This window comes from Astatotilapia calliptera, chromosome 23, assembly GCF_900246225.1.
Source record: "Astatotilapia calliptera chromosome 23, fAstCal1.2, whole genome shotgun sequence".
Classification (NCBI taxonomy): Eukaryota; Metazoa; Chordata; class Actinopteri; order Cichliformes; family Cichlidae; genus Astatotilapia; species Astatotilapia calliptera.
The window spans coordinates 30165165-30183848 of record NC_039323.1 but is presented as its reverse complement, the minus strand read 5'-3'; positions in this window follow the sequence as shown (position 1 = coordinate 30183848).

Genomic DNA, 18684 nt, shown 5'->3' with positions numbered 1-18684 from the left:
GAAAACAGTGGAGATTATTGTGGACTTCAGGAAGCACACAGCTCCACTCCCCCCCATCATCCTGACTGACACCCCCATCACCTCTGTGGACTCATTCCGCTTCCTGGGTACCACCATCACCCAGGACCTGAAGTGGGAGCCCACCATCACCACCGTCATTAAGAAAGCCCAGCAGAGGATGTGCTTCACTGTGTTCATTGCATCATTCCATGTTTGGCACTGATCACCACCTGCACTCATGTATATATCTATCTACTTAGCACTTTTAATTCTTATTCTTATTTTTATTTTCATGTCTATTTTAGCGTAATTTATGACAGTATGTTTGCACTGAAGCACCGCAGCAATTTCCTAATATTGTAAACCTGCTCAACATTTTCTGATTCTGATTCTGATTCTGAAAATGGCGTCAACTTGAACAGCCCAGTAGCAAAAGGACATCAATGTGTTATGGGCATTGTCAGCACAACTGTCAACTCGAGAATGAAGTGGCAATGACACAATGAATGGCAGTCTCCAACTCCTTATTCAATCTTTTTCTGTGATCCCAGAGCTTAGATGTACCTTAGCTCCATATGCAGAACAGAACCCCTTCCACCCCAGCAGTGGAGCAATAAAACACCACAGCAACCTACCCCCCACCAAATAGCTCCAAGAGCAAGAGGTTGTCGAGGTTGTCGTGGATACTGGAACAGCTGACTAAGCAGGAGTGGAGGAGCCTGTGGAAGGAGCAGATGGTAGTTTAGCATGGATTGATTGTAAAATATTAAACAACTGTTCAAGGCACTGGGTGACAACTGTTTACTCCTGATAGCATCTACCACTTCTCTTTTGAAATGAGAGGCAACATCAGAAAATAAGTGTTGCGTCAAAAAGTGATCAGTGGCCAAAAACACTAATATTTCTAATATTTTGCTTGTTCAGGTCTCTTGAAAGACATGTTTTTAATCCCAATGAGATAAAAGAACAAGTACTGGATAAACAAAGGATAGAAAAGTGACATTGCCTAAAACTATTCATAGCTTCTAACGTGTAATAGGAATGTTTCTTTTGGCTCTAAATAACGTGAAATCATTCATGAGATTTGTTTGACAGGTTATTGGCCAACAAGTCATTTATAACACTATAAGGCTAGAAATCACTTCTTGGCAGGAAACAACGCTTTGGCATAACAGCAGGATAAACTTGTTAGGAAAGATCCTGTTAGAATTCCCATTTGAGTAAATTCAAGGACCAAAAATTTGCCAAATTTAACTCCTATTATGGCCGCTGTTACAAATAACCAGATATAATGACTGAACATTTGACTCTGGGAGAAATTATGTTGACAGGGATTGTTTATATTTTGTGCTGCTGTGGTAAATACACGGTTTAGCATTTTACTAAAATGCACTCCTTTGTGTGGTATCTGCTGTTGTGCTGTGGTTCCTTTTTACAGTAGCTGGTGATAGAATTAAAAAATATATTCCCAACAATTGCCAGCCACTGCTAAATGCTAAACTCAGCTGTTTTTAAGAGAGAGAAAACTGTGCAACAACTTTTAAGAGGCTCTTGGGAATCCGGGTTGAAGAGGTGGAGATGCTACTTGTGGCTAAACAGGCCTGCTCCCAGATCTTATTCTCAGTCGAATGCTATGTCTTAAGGGAGCCAAGGCTATTGCTCATCCTCTAAGTGGTTCAGACGTGACAAAGCTTCTCTTATATTGAGTCCTGGTTGGGGTCTGTGATGCAGACACTTGGACACACATGAGATTCAGGCTCTGTAATGGAGAAGATGAAGAAAGAGAGAGATATACTGCCAAACGAGCAGGGATTATACTCTCAGTTGGTGAAGTTCGCTCCTCCAGTTTCATTCCACTCCTGCTCTTACTTTAGTTGTTATAGAGTTAATGAGAGCGAGTGATACTCGGCTACGCTGGCTGAGATCCCAGGTCAACACCAGGTTTAAGTTGACAAGATGTGCTAAATGATTGATAGAGACACGAGTCATATCATGAAACCAAGCTCAGTCATGACCTTACAGTGAGGGTCAGCCTACACCTGTGATTGTGTATTCACACAGCCTGCCCTTCCAGACAGCATGAAAGTCATGGGTCTCTTTTCAAACGGGCCTCACTACAGCTTATTGTGTTCTCCCCCGAAAACAAGACTCATAAATGATTCCAATTAATGAAATTAGTCCTGTTCAAGTTACTGAATGCTAGTGTTGAGTGTGCTTCTAGAACAGTACTCTTTAGGGTCAGGAAAAAACGTGTGCTGAACTTTACTTTGCTAAATTCATAACAGGGAATGAGCATTAAAACCACTACTATTGGCTGTAGCGGTTAAATGGATGTGAATTTTTTATATATAAATACATACACAAACTTTAGAAAGCACTGAGTGTGTAAACTCACATTGGGCTCTCTTCACAGGCTGGAGAGGAACTCTCACTTGCCAGGCTGACAGCAGTCTGCACCACAAAAAGTCCAACTGAGTGTGTTAACTCACACTGGACAAAGGACCTTAAGGTCCTCGGAAGAACGGGTATCTTCTCCTTTTATGCAAGCAGGAACAGGATGATCATTGCCAGGGCCCTACAAAATGGCCTCTAGCACTGGTGTTAATGTCTCTCACCAATCAGAAACAGTCTTAATGAGGGTGGTCTGAGGGCCTGATGTCCTCTAGTAGATCTGTGCTATCTGCCTGGCACCACAAAACCTGAATGACATTTGCAGTGAATACCAGAATTGGAAAATCTACCACTAGCGAACTAAAAGGTTTTGGAGATTCATAGAGAACATTATGCTGTCTGTCACATCATTAAGCACGACCAGTTTGGTGGTGGATCAGTGATGGTCTGGTGAGGCTTATCCATGCAGACCTCTACAGGCTATGGCAGCCTAAATCTACCTACCTATACATATATATAATTAGGTATTAAAAAAAGACTGCTTAGACTGCAAATGCAGACCTGATATGAGTCCTGATAAAATTCCAGATGGTCCCTTTTTAACTTACTCTTTTCCAAGAATAATTTCAAATTTTATTTCATCTGACTACAGAATAGTTTTCTTCTTCCTCCAGCCCATTTTAAATTAGCTTTGAAACAGAGAAGATGGATGGACTTCTATTGTTTCTTCTTTGCACGATAAAGCCTTAACCTGCATTTGAGGCTGCCATGGCAAACTGTGTTTCAGTGTTCCATACAACTTTTGATGTGTGTTTAAATAACATCACCAAAAGAGGGCGATAGAGACTTATCTGTCTGTTTTATGAAATGATATATACATATATATATATATATATACATATATATATATATATATATATATATATATATATATATATACATATATATATATATATATATATATATATATATATATATACATATATATATATGAAATTAAATATGACAAAGCTCAACATTAGTATTAGATGGTGCCCATCTGTATCTTCTCTTGCACTCAATAGGCATCGACAGAAGTGTAGGCTCCTGCTATACTCTCTCTAAATGAGCTCCACTTATTGCTCGACACCATCAGTTGCTGACAGCTCTAATTAATTGATTTTAATTATTTAACTTTAATGAACTAAAACCTGGTGTAAATGTTGTTTTTTCTTTTCTCTCTTTACACTGTGACCAGTGTAACACTTTACAAGTGTTCATGCGTCTGAGCTAAAGCTAAAATATTCACTGTGAGAACTTAAAAATGTGATTTAGCTGAACGACAGGCTCCCATCCCAGCTCACCTCATTGTTTGGTAACACAGAAGTCACAATCACTCTTTTTGTTTGTTTTGTTTTGTTTTTTATGAGACACTCAGTAGCCATGCTTTAAATATCCCTATTCATTACAGCTATATTCTATATTTAGCCCTTTATACTATCAATAAGCCAGCAAGCAGGTTGATTATCCTAGAAAATGATTCTCAATAAGCAGTCACTCACTCAGTACAGCATGTCAATAAGCTACCTGTAAGAGCTTTTTGCAGTCATCAGTCAACGTCGTTATCCATAAATCGATTAGAAGGAGATTGATCAGTGGCCAACTTCACCTTGTATGACATCTTTTTTTAACTAATTGTCCTGTCACGATATTAGACAGAGTCAGTGATTATAGGGGTGTGAACCTGTGTGTAATTAGTCCTGGCTAATGCAAATAGTTTCCAAAGAAGGGAAACTCTCCAGATTTAGGAACTTTTTAGGTACCCCAGGTGAATTGGTATGTCGGCAGAAAAACAAACACAAACGTATCTGTTTTAGCTTGGACTGTGGGGAGGAGTGTCTTGACTCCCAAAGCTTGTTGTGGTAAATTAATAGAGTTAACTCCAGTGCACGTACACTTGTCCTCTCATGTCTAAACCAAAGCGATGTGGTGATCACAGCGCTTTTGGTAAATGGTAAATATTTATATAGCGCTTTTCTAGTCCCTAAGGACCCCAAAGCGCTTTACATATCCAGTCATCCACCCATTCACACACTGGTGATGGCAAGCTACATCGTAGCCACAGCCACCCTGGGGCGCACTGACAGAGGCGAGGCTGCCGAACACTGGCGCCACTGGGCCCTCTGACCACCACCAGTAGGCAACGGGTGAAGTGTCTTGCCCAAGGACACAACAACGAGACTGTCCAAGCCGGGGCTCGAACCGGCAACCTTCCGATTACAAGGCAAACTCCCAACTCTTGAGCCATGATCGCCCCTAATATATCACTTTTAATATACCTGGTAGCACTGTCTGTCCTTTGAAAGCCGTTCACGGCCACAAATGTATTACTGTGTAAATGAATAACATCACCTGGCAACAGGGCCGTACAGAGAGGTTTAAAGGGGCGGGTGCTCAAAGTTAAAAAGGGGCACATTGAGCTAGGCTGAATAACAACAACACACATTCATCAAGAATCTAATATGGGCAACAAGGCAAAGCAAACGTAGCCAATGTTTTACCTGATGGGTACAATGTTGCTGTTGAGGGGTTGCTGTGGATAGTGCTGGAGGGCAGGGCTGTGTTGATCTGAGACTGTAGACATTAAAAAGTCCATAGGAGAGATGGTAGCTGATTAAACAAGTGTCATGAGATAATGACAAAATGCAAAGATTGGTGACAGTGCTTAGGCTCTGCCTGTGAATCACTCTTTGCTTCTCTTCTTCCTTCCATCCCATCATTTCATATATATCTCTCCACTTGCTGTCTTTCTGACAACAAGGCACAACTTGCTATTGCAATAAACTATAATTTAATTATCCACACCTAACAACTCTTGCACTTAATCTATAATAAAATGATGACAGAAAAATGTTATAGCACTGCCTTTAGTAGCCTCACACAGCTCCTACTGTTTCCTCCTCATGTCCTTACCAGGCATGTCTGGACAATGTTATATCACGAGTAATATTTTTTTTTAAATCCATCTAAATAAAACACACACACACACACGCACACACAGTGACATTTTAGACCGTCTTCAGAATACTGTATATACTATGGGCATCATGGTGCTGATCCAGAATCCTTACATTATTATTTATTACTAGAGCTACAATAATAAAGCAATGAGGAGGGGGAAGAAATAAATATGAAATAATGTCATTATGATGATTCCATTTGTTTCACTATCCACTCTGTGCAGGGGCAAAGCTTATTACATTTTTAAACTGTAGAGATACAATAATTTTACTGCTTTAAAATCCAAATATTGTCTTATTTAAAATATAAATCTAATATAATCTGCTTCTTAATGTATGTTCTTTAAAATACAGCGTGTGTTTTTTAATATATTATAATTATAATTATTATTATGTGGACATGCATATCAGACCGTTTTTTAGTGAAATATAATCCCTCCAGAAAGGCAGGAAAAGCCCGGAAACTTACTTTAAAACTAAATATGTTCCCTAAAACGGTGACAGAGCTACAGACCCATGACAGCCTTACACAGGTAGCCAGCAGCTATGACCAGCACTACTTGTGCAGTTAATAAAAGGACAGGTAATGTTTGTCACGCTGTTGCTCGTTTGTTTCAGTTCGTCAGTTGCAACAAGACAGCTTACCAACGTGTACGTAATAAGCTAATGCTCCTGTGTGCTATACACTACAGTGTACGCTGTACACCTACTTACTGGTTTTGTGGCATCAGTCTGTGTCAATTTGTGTTTCTTCTACAGCTCCGGACCGCAAAAAATGCGCGTGCTCTTTGTGAGCTCGTTCCCGGCTCGTAACCAGCGCGTTCTGCCGTCAAGGGCGATCATTGGTTAAATGTGATCATGTGACTGATGCAAGCCAGATCCTTTTATTTAGCAAAACTGTGATTAATAGTTAAATATTATTGTTCAGGGGCACAGACAGGACTCCGCACGCACACACACATTAAAAAATAATAATTTTTTTTTAAAAAGTTGCCTCAACAAAAGGGGACCCATCAGGAAAGGGGCGGGTGCTCAAGCCCCTCTAGCCCCCCCGCACGTGCTGTCACACACTGACAACACTGGAAACAATCCTTCCCTTCCTCTCATCTATAGCCTAAAAACCTGAAGATGTCACTTCTTCCCTGCAGAATTTCATTATTGCTAGCCTATAATAGCCTACTTTGCCAACAAAAGAAGCATGATGGAAAATCTGACAGAGACACGTCTGTTCCTATAGTTCAGCTTAAACAAGGAATTTACCGAAGTTTATTTTGTCTTGGCATATGTTTCTGTTTTTCTGTATTCCAAAGAGTTTGTGATAGTAGGGAACAATCCATGGATGGATAAGTTGCCATGGCAACCTTACCTCCTGATCTGTCAGACCGACTGGAGCTGACAGAAAGTGAGAGCAAGCAAGAGTCACACTGGAGGTGAAAGAAGGAATGGAGGAGGTGGGGTGCCTTCGGTCAGCTGAAGTGCTGCCAGAGGTTTTGACAGCAGTGCAGTAATGAACAGGAGGGATGGAGTCATCGCACGGGGGTCTCCAGAGGGATAACCTCTTAATGGTTAGGCCATCTGAAACCATTATTCAATGACAAGACACAGACAAATATCCACAGATGCATTTTCAGAACAAATTCCAGTATATCAGAAATAGTAAGATTAAAGAAACACTTTAAGAAACACACACACACACACACGCCCTTATGTATGTGTCACACAAACATATTCTTGTCTATTGGTTTCAAACTATTGGTTTGATAATGATGAACATATGTAATTTCTGAAGTTCTCAGCTGCTGCCGTTGATCCAGAAACTATGTGCTGTAGTCAAATTGTACTTTGGATTCAGATTGTTGAGTGTGGAATTCTCAATATTTTTTAAAGTTTATACTGTTTTTATTTTCTTTTTTTTGAAGATTTTGAATTTCATATGGTCTTTTGTCTTATACTTATACTTATATACTTATACTATTTCTATTAGAGTATAATTGTTCCTCAGGGTTGTATTCTCTGTTATTCACCAGACTCTATGGTAGGGGTGGGGCAATTAATTTCCCCCAAGGAGCCACATATGAAACTGGGACTGTTGTGGAGAGTTGCACCAATACGCTTATAAAGAGATAAAACTAATATCGAGCAGAATTGAGTTTGGATTATTGGTGGTTCCTTATTTTCAAGTGTTTATCTTGTACTCTATCAGTTCCAGGACTTGTTCCCTTTGTTTTCCCTGCCAGTCAAGTTCTACATATTCAGTGTTTCAGTTTTCCTTTCCAGATTTATTTTGGTAGTCATTTGTTTGTTTGTGTGTATTTAATTTTAATTAATTTGTTATTTCCTTGATTAGTTTCAGTTCTGTCTTGTTTCGCTGGTGTTTCTCCCTGAAACTCTTTGATTGCTTCACGTGTATTTAAAGCCTTGGTCTTCCTTCAGTGTTTGAATGTGTGGTGTCAGTTTGATGTCCCTAGTGTCTGTCAGTTCATGTTTTGTAAGTTATTGAAATTTAATAAACTTTTATTATTGTTTTACATTGTTTTTTCCTTCTCGTGGACTCCTACTTTAATAAAACGGTCAGTTTTGCATTTACTTGCCTTTCCTGTTAGTCCTGCATTTGGATTCTCTTTCTTGCTGAACCTTAGGAGACTTTATCATTTCTGGAGTTTTGACATGCTTTCCTCTGTTATTGTATGTGGACTGTCCATCTCCACCCTTAAGACTTTATGCAGCCTTCAGGTCTCACCCTCAATTGAGTGTTTGGCCCAACAGAGCAAAGTGTTCATGAGTAGATGCTTAATGTCTGTCAGGCTATGGATGAAATATACATTTACTTTTTTCTCGAAATAGCTGTTTGCTTTTTCCATTCATGAAGGCATTTCTAGAGTGTGTTTTTTTTACTTGGTTAGATGTTGTTAAATTCAGTTTTTTTCAATTCAGTTCAGTCTTAATTATGCATCCCCTAACTACAACAGCAGTGTCCTCAGAATGGTTTATATTGAAAGGTAAAGACCCTACAACAATTCAAAGAAAACAGAGAAAACCCCAACAATCTTATGACCCCATATGAGCAATTGCTTTGGCACTTTGGCGACAGTGGGAAGAAAAAACTCCCTTTAAGCAGGAAGAAACCTCCAGCAGAACCAGGCTCAGCCATCTGCCACCACCGGTTCGGGTGAGGGATAGAAAGCAGGACAAAGACACTGTGTGAAAGAGAGACAGGGATTGATAATAATTAGCAACTGAATGTGGAGAGGTTTATAAACACATTATTATGCTGCAATAGGCCTAGGCTGCTGGGGGATCCCCATGATGCAATGAGTGTTTCTTCTTCAGTTACTTTTTTCACTCAGGAAGGGAGGATTCAGGGTCACCTGGTCCAGCCCCAACTATATGCTTTAGCAAAAAGGTAAGTTTTAAGCCTACTCTTAAAATTAGAGCTAGTGTCTGTCTCCCGAATCCAAACTGGAAGCTGGTTCCACAGAAGAGGTGCCTAAAAACTGAAGGCTCTGCCTCCCATTCTACTTTTAAATACTCTAGGAACAACAAGTAAGCCTGCAGTGCGAGAGCGAAGTGCTCTAATTTTCGATTAACTGAAGGCTTTTCGAGGAGTTTTTAGGACATCCTGATAATAATGAATTACAGTAGTCCAGCCTAGAAGTAATAAATGCATGAACTAGTTTTTCAGCATCGTTGTTTAATATGTGCACTGAAGGACATATCCAGGTCAAAAATTACTTCAAGGTTCCTCACAGTGTTACTGGAGGCCAAGGTAATGCCTTGAGGCTGTCAAGGTCTTTATGTCTTTAAGACATTCCTGCAGTTTAACTAATTGGTGTGTGTTATCATGTGTTTTAATGGATAGATAAATTTGGGTGTCATCTGCATAGCAGTGAAAATGTATGATATGCCTTCTCATGATACTGCCTGTAAACATAATTGGTAACCTTAGTGTGTGAAGAGTACTTTAGGGATTGGTTGGCTCAACAGAGCTCTGACTTTTTGTCAGCCTGGCTACAGTACTAAAGAGAAACCTAGGGTTGTTCATATTTTTTTCTATCAGTCATGAATAGTAAGATGTTCTAGATGTTTTCATAAAGCAGCAAACTATTTTTTCAGGCTAAATAATGAACTTCTAAATTAGTGAGATGCCATTTCCTCTCCAGCTTACTGATCATCTGCTTTAAGGTGCACGTTTAAGAGTTCTGCTTGCAGCTAAACATGTCACTCCTGATCTAGTTGGGGAGGGGAACAGAGAAAAATTCAGAGTCCCACATTTTATTTGGCAAAGTTGCACACTTATTAAATATTAATTTTAGTGCTCTCCAACTGGTATAACCAAGTGTCATTACTCCTGACGTGAATTATAATTTTATGGAATTTATGTTTACCCTTAGCCAGCAGTTATAAATTTCCCTCAATGTCACCTGTTCTGTCCCCTGGAAGACAGTTGACTATGGTTGCTGGTGTCTCTAACTTTACATGTCTCAAAACAGAATTGACAATTACCAGAGTTTGTTCCTCAGTGGGTGTGTTGCCGAGCGTGGAAAACAGTTAGAAACATAAATGGGTTAGTGGTGGACCGGGCTTTCTGTTTAGAGCTACACTTCCTCATCAATCGTGGTTCAAGAGTAGGCAGTTTGTCTTATAATCAGAAGGTTGCCGATTCGAGCCCCGTCTCCGACAGTCTCGGTCGTTGTGTCCTTGGGCAAGATACTCCACCCGTTGCCCACTGGTGGTGGTCAGAGGGCCCAGTGGCACCAGTGTCCGACAGCCTTGCCTCTGTCAGTGCACCCCAGGGCAGCTGTGGCTACAATGTAGCTTGCCATCACCAGTGTGTGAATGTGTGCGTGAATGGGTGGATGACTGAATGTAGTGTAAAGCGTTTTGGGGTCCTTAGGGACTAAGTAAAGCGCCATTTACCATTCATCACCATCACGTGAGCAGCACCCAGAACATAAAGATTACACTATGAAAAAAGATGTCATGTGTAAGTTTTTAATTAAATTGGCTAAACAGATGATGTCTGTAATTCCCAAGCAGTTAATGTACTATTTTTTTGCTAATCACCTTAAAATTTAAGTTTTAATTGAAGTCTGCACTTCAATCACATTTTTTTTAATTTAAAGTCCATTTAAAATGTGTACTAGAGCCAAATCTATTAAAAAAGCTGTCTGTCCACCAAATTATGAACCTAATAATAATGGGGGGGAAAGGAAATGTAAAAAATTAGAAAAGTAATTTAGCTTGTAAACAAAGTCTAAAAATACCTCAGCCTCTGTTTGTTCTGTCAACATTAATTGCAAAACATCATGCCGCTGGTCTAATTTGTTACTATGTGATATGCATTGTACTGAGCTGCACAATGATCTGTATTTTAATTTCCCAGACATATAGGCACAAATTGTACACAGCTGAATATCCCCATTCTATCTGTAATGCGTCTATACATCTCATTTTAAGAAAAGCACTTTCTAAGCTGCATAGACATGAATAATTTTGTTTTCAATGTCGAGTACAAACTGAAACCAGGGTAAAACTGCTGTATAATTTCACACTTCTTTCTGCCTTTACTTGATAGCATAGAGAAGAGAGGACAGGAAAGTGGGGAGAGAAAGTGAGGGAAGACAAACAGCAAAGGACCTCAGGTCAGAGTTAAATCCAGGCCGCTGCATTGAGCCTTACAGCATATGGTTGCCTCCTCACCCTGTGAGCTAAACTGGCAGCCTAAAGTTCATATTTCTGAATCAATTCTTGTTTCTTTAATGAAAGTAGGCTATATTTGAAAGTAAATGTTGTCCAATGTAGTTCTGCTGCCAAGTGAGTGATATTTTTATATGACTTTGTTCCAATATCTCTTCTCCAATGCAAATACCAGCCCACTATTGTTGCCATTAAGATGACTAATGTGACTTGGTTGCGATTCTGCAGCTGGGAAGTATCCAGCTACAATCACAAATGGATGCAGTTGTCACTAATTGTAACAGCAGTCACTGCTTCATTTAATTCACCCATACATGTAGGATGAGTGAGTGTTTACAGGATGAGCTAAGTCTAAGAACAAGAAAATATTCGTTATTTCACAAATGACTACAAAAGCAGACGTCATTATAGGGCAAAAAATTCAAAACTGCCATGCTCGTGGATTTGGTTCTAAGAATTGGCACAAGAAGCTGATCTGAGACTTGAATCGGGATCTGTGTTAATGATGGACTGTAAATAATTAATCCTTCCCATTTATGAACTTAATTATTATTTATCTACAAAGATCTAAGGCATATCACGTTTTACAGCATACTTTGTTGAACAGACAGACAGACAGACATTAACATACAGCAGTTAGGTATTTATCAGTCAATCATCCTAGCAAAAAAACAAAAGACATTCCTGTAGTTTAACTAATTGGTGTGTGTTATCTGGCTTCATGGACAGATAGAGCTGGGTGTCATCTGCATAGCAGTGAAAATGTGAATATGTCTTCTGATGATACTGCCTAAGGCATAGGTGTCAAACTCTGGCCCGCGGGCCAAATTTGGCCTACAGCCTAATTACATTTGGCCCGCAAAGCCATACCAAATTACTATTAGAGCTGGCCTACTGGTATTATACAGCTAATATATATATTGTTTAGTATTAAGCTTTGCTCTTGTTCCATGTTCAGTTTTTCAGCAAAACGTGTTTGAGTCCATAAGAAAAGATTCATTCTTATATCTGGAGGAATACAGTACATATATTTCAATAAATATTAACGTTAGCCCGCGACTTTGTTCCAGTTTTGAATTTTGGCCCACTGTGTATTTGAGTTTGACACCCCTGGTCTAAGGGGTGTCAAGGGAAGCATGTATAATGTGAACAGAATTGGTCCTAGCACTGAGCCCTGTGGAACTCCATAACTAACCTCAGTGTGTGAAGAGGACTGTCCATTTACAGGAACAAATTGGAGTCTATTAGATAAATATGATACAAACCACTGTGGTGCAGTATCTGTAATACCTGCAGCATGTTCTAATCGCTCTAATAGGATATTATGGTCAACAGCATCCAACGCTGCACTTAGGTCAAGCAGGACAAGCACAGACACGAGTCCACTGTCAGCTCTGAAACCTGACTGAAATTCTTCAAGTAAACCATTCCTCTGCAGATGATCTGTTAGCTGTTTGACAACTACTCTTTCAGGGAATTTTTGATATGAAAGGAAGGTTGGAGATTGGCCTATAATTAGCTAAGACTGCTGGGTCTAGAGATGGCTTTTTAAGTAATGGCTAAACTGCTGCCATCTTGAAGGCCTGTGGTGCATTCACATCATCTAGTAGACTCAATCTTGGATTGGGATGATGATATCTCCCTCCTGACCTGAGGTCCTGGTACCCCTTGCTGTAGCATTTCTGTTGTTCCTCATCAATCATCAAGAAACATCTAGCAGAACCAGGTCTCAGGGAGGGGCAGTCATCTGGTGCAAAACATGCAAATGCCAAGTAGAAAGTCCCCAGCTGGTCAGTGGATTTAAACCCAGGCCCTTTTTTCTATGGGGTGCTTTGTCTTTGTCTTTTTTATTTTGCTAACATAATGCTTTATAGAAAAAAAAACATAAAACAAACAGAGGCACAAAACAAAGAAAGCCAGTAGTATTGTTTGTTTGAATGGTTTTATGGGTGGAAAACAAAATAACTGCAATCTAAAATGTGGTGTCTGTACTCTCGCAGCTTTGAAGCACAAATCTCTGCCCCTGGGATCTCAGGTGAACCAGGCAATGAGTCCATAAAGTGCAGTTAAAGCACGCTAAAATCATTTCTTTTTATGAAAATTGCCTCAAACTCAAATCTGCTCTTACAAGGACAGCCACAGCATTACACTCACAAATGGATATATATACACAGCCCTGAGTCACAGTCAGTCCACTTTGGAACTTCAAGTGGACTACCAAGGAGACTGGGTCATGTGTAGGGTGATAAATCTCTGGGATGACACCTCTCTTTGGCAATGAGCTGTGCAATCACAGGCATTTAGTTAGGATGGTGACACTGACAGAAGACAAAACTGTGGGTTTATAGAGAGCTGTCAGGGGTATCTTTGAGTGACATGTGGGTTATCGTTGTAATGCCCACACTACATCCTAAGTATGTATTTCCCATGAACCTCAAAGGTGGACTGCAAGGTTACCAAATGATAGCAAGATAGTAGAGAGGAAAGGTGAGAAATGTATCTGTGCAAGGGGCCAGCTGTGGAAAAAGTCTGTGACAAAAGGTGGATGGGTGATCATAGCAAAAACCAATGCAATGCTTCATTACCTACTTAACCTTATTGCCATGCATTCTTCTATTCTGCTTTACTGTGTCTGAATTAATTTGCTTTGGATTTTTCTGACTGTCCCCATCTCTTCACCTGGCTGCCAGCCAGAACAGAGAAGAGCCAACAAAAACAAAAATGGGCAGAGGTAAATCACAAGAGAATAGGAAGAGATAGGGTCTTTCTTGGATGTAGACAGTCATTTGCCCTGGAGTGATCTGTGGATTAGGGGCCAAGGCCTAGCTGCCCGATCTAAATTGCTCCACATACTGAAAAGATTAAGCTACAAATGAATGGGCCAACTGAGCTGATAGTCAGGCCTAAGCTCCAGTGGCGGCAGTAGGAGGCTATATTTTGATGCAAGTTTTGATGGGAGATTAACACAAAGAAGAATGTTTTTTCTCACAGAAGAAAACACAAATAGGACTGTCCCAATTATATCCTCATCAGTGGCATTGATTTAACATTAATAATATCATCTATTATCAAAATAGGTCTTTGTTTAGCTTGACAACAACGTTTTTAAACTTGGAAATGTCAAATTGTGTCCAGTTTTTGAATTATTGTAGTTTAGTCCCCCAAGTCCCCCTAACATCAGATTGATGTTTCAAAAAACCCATAGCAGATATTCTTGTTAACACATGTGCATCTCATTTTTTAGATTTCTGAACAGCTTATTTTCTTCTTGTTGTTAGGGGAGGAATAGTGGATATATTATGCAAAGGATGCTGACTGTGGAGCTGCCAGGTTAGAGTAGTAGTGAAGAAGGACATGCAAAGGGTTGGGGTGACAGAATAGGTTGCAAGAAATAGGGTGGAGATGGAGGAAGATCCAATGTGGGAACCCTCTTAAAGGGGACTGCTGAAAGAAGAAGAGGAAGAAGAATGTAATGTAATAAAGAACATGTAGAACCCAAAACGTGTTGCTTCTTCTTGTTGTGTAACAATATCCAATAGAAGGATCAAGACAAAGTAGAGTGGCATACTTTACAAATAAATGTTCATACACTGAGTGGATTAGGATGCTCTGGGTTAATTTAATAACTGCTGAACCAGCTACAGCAGCTAGAGCTTATGGGATGAGGTTTTAAAAACCCCATCTCATAGTAATAGAGATCTTTTACAACCATCAGGGGAAATTACTGTCAATTTCTTGGTGGTCCATGTAATTAACCCATGTCAGCTTTCTTAGACTCACAAAAGATGGAAAATAAACCCCGTGTAGACCCTAACCTTTCAATCTGGTGTCACATAAAGTGAAAGGGGGCTATTTAAAGGTGGACAGCATCCCTAATTTTTCCATGACAAAGCTGCTTTAAAATAATTTACTTCTAACAGTGAAGGGGAAAATAATTTTTTCTATTGATGAAAAAGTTTGTCTATAGATGGGAATTCATTATCTTCTCATGCTCTGGGAGGCTCAAGAGGGTGGATGTTTGTTGTTAATGGAGTCAAGCCTAAGTTAAAGTCTCCCCACTCACATCTTTTTGTGTATGAGTAGAGAATTGTCTTACTCCTTGTTCGAGCTCCTCACTAGAGGAAAGAGTACTGGTCATACTCGAACTCATTGAATGAAATGCCAATTGAAATTCTCTAATTTCAATAGCCTGAGTAACAGCACAGGCCAGTTAAGTGTAAGGACAGACTACATTTTCTACCTGATCTGAGCTGAAAAGCGACCACGTTTGATGATGACATGTTTACCCAAAGACAACTGCATGCAAAATCATTGCCTAGAACAGGAGTGTCCCACTCCAGGCCTCAAGTGCCGGTGTCCTGCAGGTTTTAGATCTCACCCTGGGTCAACACACCTGAATCAAATGATTAGTTCATTACCAGGCCTCTGGAGAACTTCAAGACATGTTGAGGAGATAATTTAGCCATTTAAATCAGCTGTGTTGGATCAAGGACACATCTAAAACCTGGGGGACACCCTCGAGCCCTTGAGGCCTGGAGTTGGACACCCCTGGCCTAGAATGAGGTCAACACCCACTGCGGACAATGCAGGCTGAAATCCCCACAAAATAATAGAATCTGCTTCCAGTTTGTATTCTGGAAGCAAACACCATCTCTACTTTCAAGATCAGGCTTAAAACATTCCCTTTTGATAAAGCACGTAGTTAGGCCTGGATCCTTCCTTGTAAAGCAAGGTTTACACGATGCTTTACAAGATTTCGGGTGATCCCTGAAGCTTGCTTATTGTGTGGTAGCGACTATTCAAAACGTTTGTGTTAAATGTTTGAGTCAAATGTCCCCATGTTATTACTCAGTTATTTAGCACTAAATGGCTGAGTTGTTGTGTCTGCATTGCAACCACAATTTATGAAAGCAGCATGCTAACCAAGCTTGCTAGTATTAACTGATAAAGTAGCAGTCCACCCTTTCACCTATGTAAGGTTTCACTCACACAGGGCCAGAGCCCCACAGTTGTGGTGTTGTGCCAAAAACCTCCTTGTGCTAGAAGATTTGTTGCAGTCATCTGTAGCTTTCATGAAGATGCTAACTTGTCTGCAGAAACTCACCAGCTACTCTCCAAGTGGTAGGCAATAATCTTCTGATGGAAAAACTAAATGCTGTAGCCTATCTCTGATCCACTGTTTTAAAAGCTGAGCTAATGCCATTAAAGAGCAAACACCAGTATCAGCAGCCATCATAATCTCATTTTCAATTTTAAACTTTTAATTCAATTCATTTTACGATAAAATGATTGAAATTGATTAAAAATGTTATGCACATCTTTTTTTTTTTAAACAGATACAAGACCTTTCCCTATGCCATTACCAGGGGTACACTGACCAGTCACTAGACCTGTATGAATTGGAAATCACAGTAACTCTTAGCAACTTTCAGAAACCCCACACAATTTGTTGGGGAATACCTATTTTTGATTTTTTGATTGCATGATGTTCCTGGGACAGAGTGAGATGGAGGCAGATAATCTACTGTGACAACACCTAAAGGGACCATCTAGAAGGAAACACGAATAAAAAAGGCCCTCAGATTTTTATGTAAATTTTGTTTTGTCATTTCATTGAGCACGTTAAGAGCTGGAATACAAACTAACAAACACTGCATTTTCTTTAAATGGGATTGTGTGGGCAGCACGGTGGCACGGTGGTTAGCACTGTTGCCGCACAGCAAGAAGGTCCTGAGTTCAATTCCAACATCAGGCCGGGGTCTTTCTGTGTGGAGTTTGCATGTTCTCCCTGTGTTTGCGTGGGTTCCTTCCGGGTACTCCGGCTTCCTCCCACCGTCCAAAGACATGCAGCTTGTGGGGATAGGTTAATTGCATAATCCAAATTGTCACAATGTGCGAATGAATGTGAGTGCGAATGGTTGTCTGTCCCTGTGTGTTGGCCCTGCGACAGACTGGCGACCTGTCCAGGGTGTACCCCGCCTCTCGCCCTATGACAACTGGGATAGGCTCCAGCGACCCTGAAAAGGATAAGCGGATGGATGGATGGGATTGTGACTATGGCAGGGGTAGGCCTTGCCTTCACTGTTTCAGTGAAGGGAGAGTTTTACTCGCTCTGTAACAGACACAGACTGAGGGAGGAGTAGCGGAATAAGAGAGAAATAAAAGACTGCAAAAGCAACATAGTCTGCAGTCTCTGCAACTCCCCTCCCCACCATGTCTGTTGAATTGTCAATCATTTTCTCAATGGAGCAGATGGAGCAGGACAGATGTTCCACTAGAGTATGGGAGTGCTTATTTGCCTGTGCGTGTCTGAGTGGAACACTGAAGGAGACATAGTGAATAAATTGAATCTGCAAGGAAAGTGGACCAAGGGGGAAAAGATAATAAAAGGAAACAAGAGCATTTTAAGACACCCGGTATAGATAACCTGCTAGCTCATGTTGGTGTAGTTCATTAAATGATCAGTAGGAGATCTAGTGCAAATTCTCCAAAAGAAATATAGATAATTGTGGTTGAAAGCACATTTATACAATAAATGCTACTTTAATTTTATAGCTATGGGTTTGTAGATTAAGATTGCACATATATGACCTAATAAATGTCATTTATAGAACAACTGATATAAACATGTTACCAGTTCATATGTGATAGATTACTATTTAAATGGCTCTTAACTATTTTTACTGAGCACTACAAAGCACTTTAAACACTACATGTCACATTCATCCACTCATACCACACAAATTCATGCAGCACTTTAATTCCATGCCTTTAATTGCTTTTTCACTATACGCCCAGACGATTATAATGGATACACTGGGTGCAATTTAGGAACACTGGAAGCCTGCAGACTGGAAGAGCTAGGGATCAAACTGCTGACCTTCATTAGAAGTATTAGTAGATTACTAAATGGCCCGTTCTATCACCTGAGCCCTAATTTGCATGTAAATAACATGAAATGCTAGCTAAAGTCACTCTAATTTATGTGGGTTTTTTTTTTTATTTCAGTCTACTGTTATTTGTTATCTTCTTTGTGTATTTGAATGTGAAAATGGCATTGAAAAGATAAGTTGCTTTTTTTTAAATAAATAAAAAAACACCACCCAACAAGCTAGAAAAATGCTGTTAATGGTAAACAAATAATAGTTCAATAATAAAACATTCAGTCATATGAAAGTACTGCTAATGTGCAGAATATACTATTAAATCTCTGCCAGAAAGCACAATTTTGGAAGAGAGAGTAATTATTTGACCTCAAGTAAGCTGTTGCATTCTAAGGAGAGTTTACAGCAACTAAGTGTAGACTGCTTGAATGGGAAATATTATCTTTTTTATTGTTGGTTTTTTTTTGTTGTTGTTATTTTTTACACAGTGTATTACGTTCGTTACAAGGCAGCAACAAAGGCTGAATCTTTTCATTCAAAAAAAGTTACTGAAACCAGCAGCGGGCGGAAATGTGAGACGCCGCAACAGCAGCACCATGGCCAGCGCCTGGCCGAGGCAGTGACAGCGGATCCTTGCTCCATTTTGGATGCAAACGGTGTTTTACAGGAAAAGCGGAAAGGGGAGATATGTGGTGGCCAAGCGCTCTCTTTGA